Source organism: Lipotes vexillifer, unplaced genomic scaffold (assembly GCF_000442215.2).
Source record: "Lipotes vexillifer unplaced genomic scaffold, Lipotes_vexillifer_v1.1 scaffold697, whole genome shotgun sequence".
Taxonomy (NCBI): Eukaryota; Metazoa; Chordata; class Mammalia; order Artiodactyla; family Lipotidae; genus Lipotes; species Lipotes vexillifer.
The window spans coordinates 1,023,331-1,033,771 of NW_006779498.1; the positions used below are offsets into that span (position 1 = coordinate 1,023,331).

General features: G+C 38.9%; 1 pseudogene; it reads right to left on the bottom strand.

Annotated features, from left to right (window-relative positions):
• Positions 1-6,724: 6,724 nt before the first annotated feature.
• LOC103076091 (60S ribosomal protein L17 pseudogene) lies at positions 6,725-7,303 on the bottom strand (annotated as a pseudogene).
• Positions 7,304-10,441: the final 3,138 nt, after the last annotated feature.

Genomic DNA, 10,441 nt, shown 5'->3' on the forward strand with positions numbered 1-10,441 from the left:
GGAAAAAATCAATATTCCTGTTGAGAGTTTTCAATAGTACTTAATGATTTTACACATCTGCCACAGAGACATGAAGGAGGCTCAATTAAAACCCATAACAGAGTAAGCAAGCACTACCTAAAAAGGGAAAAAAAAAAATCTATATCAAAACCACAAGATAGGGCTTCCCTGGTGGCGCAGTGGTTGAGAATCTGCCTGCTAATGCAGGGGACACGGGTTTGAGCCCTGGTCTGGGAGGATCCCACATCTCGCGGAGCAACTAGCCCCGTGAGCCACAACTACTGAACCTGCGCATCTGGAACCTGTGCTCCGCAACAAGAGAGGCCGCGATAGCGAGAGGCCCACGCACCACGATGAACAGTGGCCCCCGCTTGCCACAACTAGAGAAAGCCCTCACACAGAAACAAAGACCCAACACAGCAAAGATAAATAAATTAATTAATAAACTCCTACCCCAACATCTAAAAAAAAAAAAAAACCACGAGATAAATATGACTAGCAGAATAAATCTTAGTTTCAGTGGACAGGTAGGTAATATATGTTGGAAATTTACATACTTGATGATGGTAGGGTTGTGCTTCTGTTTCCTTGTTTATAGCATAGTGATAACAAAGTACCTACCTCCCAAGATTGTGGTGAAGATTCAATGAGATGATATAGGTGAAGCTCTTAGAACCACACCTAGCTTATAAGAAACACTCCATACGCTTTCGAAAAATAAAATTAAGTAGGGCTTCAGAGACCATCTTACAGAGATGGCTGCTCTGAACTTTATCCCTAGACCTCTCTGTCTCTTTTGGTGACATTCATTTATTGAAAAACAGGGCCCTTAAAAGTGAAAATGTTCTGATTGGACAGCATTGGGCCTCTTCAGCAACATTGCCCCCTTCCTCAATAACTAAGCTTCTCTGAAAGTAACACAGAAGCTGCCATAGTGTTGGGGAGAGTGATGGAAATTGCAAAGGTCCATGACAGGCTGGTAGAGAAGAGTGATGGGGACTTCCGTGAGACAGGTGGGGTCTTTCAGCAGGTCCAGGCTTTATCACCCATGGGGCGTTGTTTGGTGGTTTTCAGAGTAAATCCTGGATTGTGATTTTAGGATGGGGAGTTGAGCTTAGAGCTCCACCTTCTTCCGGTCCTTGAGAGAGTTTATCTGTGGGGCTGAGTATTGCCAGACGCTTTTCCCTTTGAGTGGAAATCTAGGAAAATGACCTGGGCAGCCAGTCAATGGTATAGATTCTAGAATTTATTTAATAGTGGAGACGTTTAGGACCATAGATATCACCTCAACTCACTTCCCCGTCTTAAAAGTGAGGAGACTAAGGCCTAGATTGGTAAACTGATTTCCCAAGGTCACCCAACATATAGTATGGCACAGCTGACACTGAAGTCAGATTTCCTGACTCCACATTCTGTGCTTATAGAACACATCTGTGAAAGAGAGAGAGTGAGAAAGAGACTGGGACACAGAGGATTAAGGGGTGGAATTTAGATCCACATTTCTCCATAGGTGCATCATACTAAAATTTCACATCATAGATAATAGTATTGATGTCTGTCACTTATCACATATTTACTAGGTGATTATCACTTCATGCACATATATTAATTAATCCTTATAACAACATCATAAGGTAGGCACTGTTGTTATAGCTACTTTACAGATGAGAGAACTGAGGCTTGGAGAGGCTCAGCAAATTGTCCAGTATTATGCAGCTAATAAGTGACAGAGCCAAGACTAGAATAATGAGTATTGGCAAATCACATTTCAGATGACATTAAGGCCATTTAAAAAGAGTCTTGGGGAGAGGCTTGGTCCCTTCTCCACTCCAGGTTTTAGTTTACACACTTTTAAAGTGCAACAGATGATCTTCAAGATCTGTGCATGAGTTATTGTTCTATTACTTTATTTTTCCTGGTGTTTTGACTGCACACAAGATTTTTCTAACTAAAGTTTGAGAATAAGTATGCAAGGTTTTCATTCCTGATAAAATGAGGGTTAAACGATGTGGTAGCTGATGCTAAAAGCTCTTGCTGACTCATTCTGGGATGACCACATGCCTCCCAGGACAGCCTTTCTAGGCCTCCTTCCACTCCATTATTTCAGGTTTGATGGATGGTGATATTACCTTGTTCCTGCTTAAGAATCTTGGTGACTCTATTTTTTCTAGATTACATGAGGTTTTAACAAGGCTTGTGGGGTGATTCTTTGTCATTAAAATAACAGATGGGTTGAAAACAGCCTTCTGTCTCTTTGGAACCCACCATGGTTCCGTGGACGATAATCCAGCTGGTGATGGAACAACAGAGAATCATGAGGCTATCAGAGTGGGGAAATGTAAAATTCCCTGTGATTTGTCAGTGAGAATGGAGAATCTCAGACGTCTCAGAGAATAAATTTAAATCCATGGCTGGACAGTGTGACTTTCGAGAACAAATTTTTATAAATGTGCAGTGGGATTGGCTTGGGGATATGGGATATCTTTTTTTTTTTTTTTTTTTCATTTTTTTAAAATTTAGGCTGCTCCAGCTCTTAGCTGCAGCACACGGGATCTTCACTGAGGCACGTAGACTTCTTAGTTGCAGCACTCAGGCTCCTTAGTTGTGGCATGCAAACTCTCAGTTGTGGCATGCAAACTCTTAGTTGTGGCATGCATGTGGGATCTATTTCCCTGACCAGGATCAAACCCAGGCCCACTGCGTTGGGAGTGTAGAGTCTTACCCACTGGACTACTGGGGAAGTCCCTGGGATGTCTTGAAAAACATTCAGACCTTGATGTTTTTGACTGTATCACTGGCTGAAAGGCCAGAAAAGTAATAGATCGCGTGTTTATTCTTCTATGGAAACTATGGAAATAAGTGGCATAAGCATTTAAAATGTTAGAACTAAAGGGTTTTAAAACATCAGAAAAAAGTTGAGTTAAATGAGACCATGGCTGTCCCCTAGGCAGAGATGCTAATCTAATACTAGGAATTCTGATTCAAGTCCATGGAGCTGTCTAGGCAGCAGGGATTGGAATATTAGGGCCAAGGGATGCCTGGAGCAGATCCCCACAGAAGGAAGCAAGATCAATGTTAAAAGAAGAGAATAATTCCACTTCCTGTTTCTGATCCCGCTTGTGAGGAGAACAATTTAGATCAAGAGTGATACTGTCATGAGAAAAATGATACGTCTTTCAACAAACTGCCAATTGAAACTTTTAAAATAAATGAGTACAGTGAAGATGTTGAATTCAGGTCAGTTTAACGAATTGACTAATGACAGCAACAGAGATCACAGGAAATGATACAATCCTAAAACTGACAGGAGGTGAGATGGAGGTTACTCTAGTAAATTATGTGCAGAAATGTGTTAGCTACTCTGTTCAGAATTGACACAGAGAAGCCTCAAACTTCAAAAGCTTCAAACAGCTTTCTCACCCTCACTTTTTGAGTGGCTAGTTGTGCGATGTGGGTAAGTTTCTTCTCTAAAGGGGCTTCAGTTTCTCCATCTGTAAAATGGGGAATTTGGCTGGCTCATCATTTAGGTTTCTTCTACTTCTTACCTATTTTTAGATCTGCTACAATGAATGTCTGCTGGCAGAAATAGGAGCAGTAATACATTTTACTTACTATAATTTTCAGGCAATAGAATCTTCCCCATCCATTTAAGTTCATGGCTCTCTCTCTCTTCCTTGGAATCCAGAGTGTGGCTGGTATCCTTTATTTGACACCTATCAGTATTCTGAACAGTTGTTGTTAGCAACTTGAAGGGCAAGATTTGTACCTTAATCCCATTTTGCATCCTGAATGATTAGCACAGTAATTGCAGTTAGTACCTACCACCATTACCGCTAACAACAATAAATAATTGTAATATCAACAGTAATAGTTGCTATGTATTTAGTGCTTACACATGTGGTGGGCATCGTGCAAGGCACTCCATATACATGATCTTATTTAGGCCTCACGAGAGGAGAAACAGAGAGATTGAGCAACATGCCTAAGGTCACACAGACCATAACTGGCAGAACCAGTATTTGACATGTAACCCAAGTCTGTATGTTTCCAAAGCTATGATCTTACCCACCATAGCATGCTACCTTCCTCCAAAATTTCTCATCTTCCATAGATAATAAATACCTAAACCTGAAAATTCAAGAAGTAGGAAATAGAAGCCTGTTATTTAGATATATGGAGGTGAGTGACAAAAGAAACAGCTAAAATAATTGAGAATGGTTGCTTTTGAGAAAGAGATGAGAGGAGTATAGGAGAATGCTGTTTTTTCATAATAAGTCTCAAAGAATTGTGTGACTCTGTAAATTACGTCCAAATCTAATTTTGATGAAAATTTAAACTTGAAAATAAAAGAATTATGGTATACCCATTTAAAAAAAAACGGAGAAATAGGAAATGGGGTCAGACTGGGGAGACAGGACCTGTCCATTTTACAAGAGGATTGCAGACTCAGAACACTGGAAGGGAGAAATCTGGGAGCCTTTGGGTGAGGGGAAGTTCACCCTAGTTGTGGCATAGTGTATGTACCTATGCATTACCAGTGTCCAATGTAAATCTAATTAAACTACATATGTAATTTAACCTTTTTGGAAGCCACATTAAAATAAGTAAAAAGGAAATAATAAACTAATTTTAATAAAGTATTTTGTTTAAACCAATATATCCAAACTGATCTTTTCAACATATAATAAATATAAAAATTATTAATGAGCAAAAAGTAACTACTAATAAATCATCCTTAACACTTCCTGTTAGGCATCTTAGAAACTCTTGGTTTGGCCATCAAATTTATGGGCCTTTTTGATAGTGCTACAAAGACATTTCAAGTTGGAGATCATAGCACTGGGTGTATTCTGAAAGTAGATGTTTAGTACATGTATTTTGGGGGCCTTTTTAAAAAAGTTGTAAGTGAAAAAATTTTAACTAGATTAAGAAACGCAATTGAGTGGCTCATTTTACAGAAAAGTCTGGGGTAGGTCTTGTTTCAGGCCAGGCTGGATCCAGGTGACTTACTCGTGACATTTCTTGCTTGATCCTTTCATCTCTTGGTTCTGCTTTACTTGCTTTTTTTTCGTAGCAGGCTCTATCCCTGTGGCAGAGAACATTGCTCCAAGAGTTCCAGACTTTCGGAATCCATATGGTTTATGGTTCTAGAGGAAGGGAAATAGCTTTCCTGATAATGGGGCAAAAATCCTAAGGAGGACATCACCTGACCTAGCTTGGGGCATGTACCCATCCCTGAGCCCATTAGTGTGTCTAGAGAAGATGAAGCATTCTTATTGGCAAGTCCTGTGTAATGTGACCTCCCTTTGACTTGGAAGGCTGGAGAGTCTGGATAAGCCTCAGCCAAATCATGTGAGCTGAGTTAGAAGACAATGAAAAGGGAGGTGTAATTCTCCAAATGGAAGGATGATGCAGATAAATATCACAGGTCTGCTCTAAAATCTCCAACTTTCTCACTGTTTTAACAAATGGTGTCCTTTCTAGTGTATTGGAAAGAGCATTGGGCTGATGTAAAGGGCATCTTGATTCTGGTTCCTTCTCTGTTTCTGAATAGCTATGGAGCCTTAGACAAATCATTTATGCTCTTTTGGATTTAGTTCCTGTATCAGTAAAAATGCAAAGTAGAATGATTTGATCTTTCTGAACCTTTCCAACTCTGGCATTCTGTTTCTAAGTGCTAGTGATGATTATCACGTCCTCTGAATAGCAAGAAAAGTCAGTTGCTGGTTTTACTATAGATCAATGATTTCATACTTTCTTTTAAAAGTCTAGTTATTATCTACAGTAAATTAATGCATCCTTCTCGTTTCTGACATCTATGCATCACACCATGGAAGACATTAGATCTGCCATGGTGAGCTGTTCTATGAAAATGGTGCAAGGGATGTATTCTTAGTTTTCTGTACATTAATAAAAAAAGTTTTTGTGTAGTTAATGTGAGCTCCACCGGGGCAGCAGTCATGTCTGTCTTGTTCAATGCTGAACCTCCAGTGCCTAGCTCAGTCCTTGATGTCTAATCGATACTTAGAAAATATTTGTTGAAAGACTAAATACAGTGTAAAAAATGAAGATATAAAATTTCTTAAAGCTCATGCATTGTAGAACCTTCTTGAATGTAAGTGATTGTATATAACCCAAAGAAATATTTTAGATAGGAATAAAACAGTAGTAAATGACAGCAATGCTGTTGAACCCAGTCAGCACAAGTGTACAGCTCAAGAAGTTTTGTAGCTATATCGTGTTGCCTTCAATGGACCTCAAAGGTTAAAGTCCAACGCTTTCTGGCCCTTATGATTGATGGTCTCCTTTCCAGTGCCCCAGACTGATTCTGCCGTTGAAAAGCAAATTAAAATTTTCTACGTCTTTTGCCTTATTTCTATCTAATTTTAGCATGTTTTCTTACGTAAAGTATCATTTTTTGAATTTTTATCATTACAGTCATGTTGATCCATTCTTCAGGGAGAGTTTGGGTCCTGTTATCTTCTGAGTTTATTCCAGACTTTTTTCTTTATGTGCAGGTTACGCTGAACTATCATGGCTAGGTTGCTTCTTAAAAATAGGGCTTTTTCCATGTCACTTTCTTAATAAAGAATGAAGTTTTCAGTTCGGCTTTTTAGATCCTCCACTCTTGGTCATAATTCACCTATCAAATTTTATTTCTCACTACTCTGCCTGAGGACCTGTGATGATCCAGTCTTTTTTTTTTTTTTTTTTTTTTTAACTTTTATTTGCATTTATTTTTTGAAGCATTTATTCCCAGGCCATAAATCTTTGTTTCTTCAGTTTCTTCTGGGATATCTTTTTCTTCTGGGCAACCTCCTCTTCTGGTTTAGGAACAATCTGTTCTCTTTCAGTAAGGATCATCTCAATGTGGCAGGGAGAGCTCATGTATGGGTTGATCTGACCATGAGCTCTGTAAGTCCTGTGCCACATCTTGGGGGCTTTGTTTGCCTGGATATGCTCAGTGACCAGAGAATCTACATCTAAGCCCTTAAGTTCAGCATTACTCTCTGCATTTTTGAGCATGTGCAGTAAAAATTCAGCACTCTTTGGGCCACCGACCCTGTGTCCAGCCCCACTGTTTGGCCTGGGCACACCTACCAACTCCACCATTGTAACGACGGAATGGCACACATTGCTTCTTTAAAATGACATCCTTCAGATGCTTGGTGGCTTTTCGGATATGCATACCCTTAATGGCTTGGGCAGTTTCACAAGTGTTCTTAAAGTGAACGCGAAGATTTGAACCTCTTGACTTGCATGATTTTGTGGGGTTTTCTGGGTCAAGTGAATAGCGAACCATCTTTAGAGGTCACCTCAGGCCGCTTACCAGAAAAGGAAGAGTGGTCCAGTCATTTTAAGTGGTTCAGTCATTTTAAGTATCGTCTACCATTTGTAGGTGGTTCAGTCATTTTAAGTATCATCTACTGTGTACCTTGCACATATTATGAGCTCTCCTTGCCTTAAATCTACCTACCAGTCCAAGGTCTATCCGTCATTCAGTGCTTTGATTAAAATCCATAAAGATTTCTCAAAGTATAACCTAGAAATTTTTCCCTACTTAAATTTTTATACCATTCCTGGATTGAAACCAACATTTCCTACATAGCTCTGAAGAATACTCTTCAGACTCTGGAAAAAAGTCTTCCATTGTCAGAGTGGTTTGAGAAATTTCACTGTCCATGGAAAACAATTTGGAAAATAATACTTTTTACTGTGAGTTTCTTGAGGGCAGAGATTAAGTGTGATTCATTGTTTATACTCAGTGGCTCGTATATTGCTTGTCCCATAAGCATTCAACAAATGTAGAATAAATTAATGATTGATGAAATTTTTTTCCTTCATTATGTGCTAGATTATGTTAATTTGACTTAGGTTTTGTATTTAAATCTTATTTCACCAGGGAGATAGAAATCTTCTTAAGGACAACACCATGTCTTGTAAGTTTTTATTTTTCACAACATTTAGTTCAGGACTTGTCATCTGCCTGGTAGTGAATAGAAACTTGTTGTGTTGCTCTAATTTGACCACTTGAACTACTTACTATGTGTGTCATGTCAGTATAGTGCAGTCAGTTTTACTTTGACAGTTGGAATTTGGTATAACACCTTTGATTATATATTCCGTCTTCCAGGATTCACTCTAAAGCAGCTATTCCAATATTGCATTTGGCTGAATACTTGGCAGGTCCTTTCCCCTAACTTATTGGAATAAGTTTTTTCATTTTATCTCTCCTCTTACAAATCTGTTTAGCTTGTACATATGTGACCAATGTGAGCAAAATGATGCACTGAATAGGTCTTTAAACCTAGCTTTGTATAAACCAGTGAATGTTTTCATACTCCTGAAAAGATTCTATAGAAAGGATTTATAAATCAGACATTAAGGTTTCTAAGGCAGAAACTCAATAATTTGAAATAATGCCAAGGCATTTGGTAGGAATTTTTGGCAGGGAGATTTCTCTAAAAACCCCTTACCACTACCCTGCCATTTCCTTAAGACTACCCTTTTTAACTGGAAGCACTTTTCTATAAGAATTCATGTATCTACATCTAGTTTTCGTAGACTTGTGTTCCTGTGGATGTGTGGTATGGCTCCAGAATATGATGTAGCATATTTCAGTTTGATTTTTATAGTCTCGGATTCATTATTTGCATGTCTTATTTATAGTATCTGGTATAATTTCAGTTAATTATTCTAATAATTATTCCAGTGAGTCTAAAAACTAAAAATTAGTTACAATAAATTTGTAAAAATTGTCATTAATTTATACTATTATGTAGCCTTAGGAACACCAGGAATATCGGCATTTTCAAATGAATCAGCCAAGTAACTGTGATTATCTAAGTCTAGAGAACTAACTTAAAAGAGAAAAGGTTTCAGAAGACAAAATCAGTCTCTTTTCCAAGATTAACTAGGCAAGTTCTCCAGCTCTTTTCTCCAGAACGGAAAGCACAGGTGTGATCTCACATACGGGCTGACGATCTTATAATAATTTCCTCTGTGAAGCTTTGTGGAGGCATGTTTTATTACGTTTGGGAAAACTTTACAGATTTCCTCTGATTAATTCTTCTGAAAGGGCTTAGATGCAGAAACTGCAATTTTCAACCCAAAGAACAATTAAAAGTGGTACACATATATTGTACCCCAGCATGCATCAAAGACTCCTTTCTTCTGCCATGGACTTCTTCCCAATTTACCTCTCTGGCACCTCCCCCAAATTCTCCATTTTTACTTTTAACTAAATGTTCAAGCCTTTTGTAATATATTAGTGGCAATATAAACCATTAGTTGGTGCCTCACTAGGGCTTTGAGGCTGCATGCCCATTTTACAGCAGCATTTATGACTGGTTGACAACAAAAGCTCTAAGGTTAGGCTTACATTGAAAAAAAATGGCACCATTAATTTTTGTCTAGGAGCTTCAGTGGTTCCATTTCCTCACATTCAGTTCTCTGGGAAACCCTGCTTCACTGCAAGGGAAAGCAAACCTGGAGACAGGAGACCAGCCTCTCTGGGAGCTCTTGCATTCTGATGACATAAAATTAGTAAGAGTAGAACCATGGACAGCAGCTATTGCCACAAAGCAATGATAGTTCATTTCATTGACCTGAGTTTCTTGCAGGCAGTGAGCAGGCATAGGACTTCACACTTACAATTGCAAGCAGTCGTGTGATAGTTTATTATTTTTTTCTTTGTGGCGTGTGTGTGTGTGTGTGTGTGTGTGTGTGTGTGTGTGTGTGTGAGAGGTGGAGAAAATGAGGTGAACTCCAGTCTTAGTCTTTTCAGGCTGCTGTGACAGAATACTATAGACTTGTTGGCTTATAAACAACAGAAATTTGTTTCTCACAGTTCTGCAGGCTGGGAAGTCCAAGATCAAGGCATTGGCAGATTTGGTATCTGGTGAGAGCTCGCTTCTTGGTTTATAGGTGGCCATCTTCTGTCTGTGTCTTCACATGGTAGAAGGGGCAAGGGAGCTCTCTGGGGTCTCTTTAATAAGGGCACTAACCCCATATGAGGGTTCCATCCTCATGACTTAATCACCTCCCAAAGACCCCTCCTCCAAAAACCATCACGTTGGAGGTTAAGATTTCAACACATGAATCTTGGGACACACAAACCTGCAGTTCATAGCAGTATCCTTGTGCACAACAGCTGACATTGAATCCATGTGTACCTGATGATAGTGACAATATTTGAATAGAATTTTAGAATTAAAGAGTACTTAAACTTTAACATTTGTTTCTAATACCAGCTTTGTATTCAGGATACTTCAAGGTAGTGACCAAACTCCTTCATATGGTTTAAGAGGCTCTCCTGGTCTGGCCCTTATGCACCTTCCCAGAATTTATTTAATCTCTCTTTTCCTTGGATTCTGTCTTCTCACCAGACTAAACTATTATTTGCCAAATCACCACCTGTTTCTTGCCTTTTCAGCCTTTG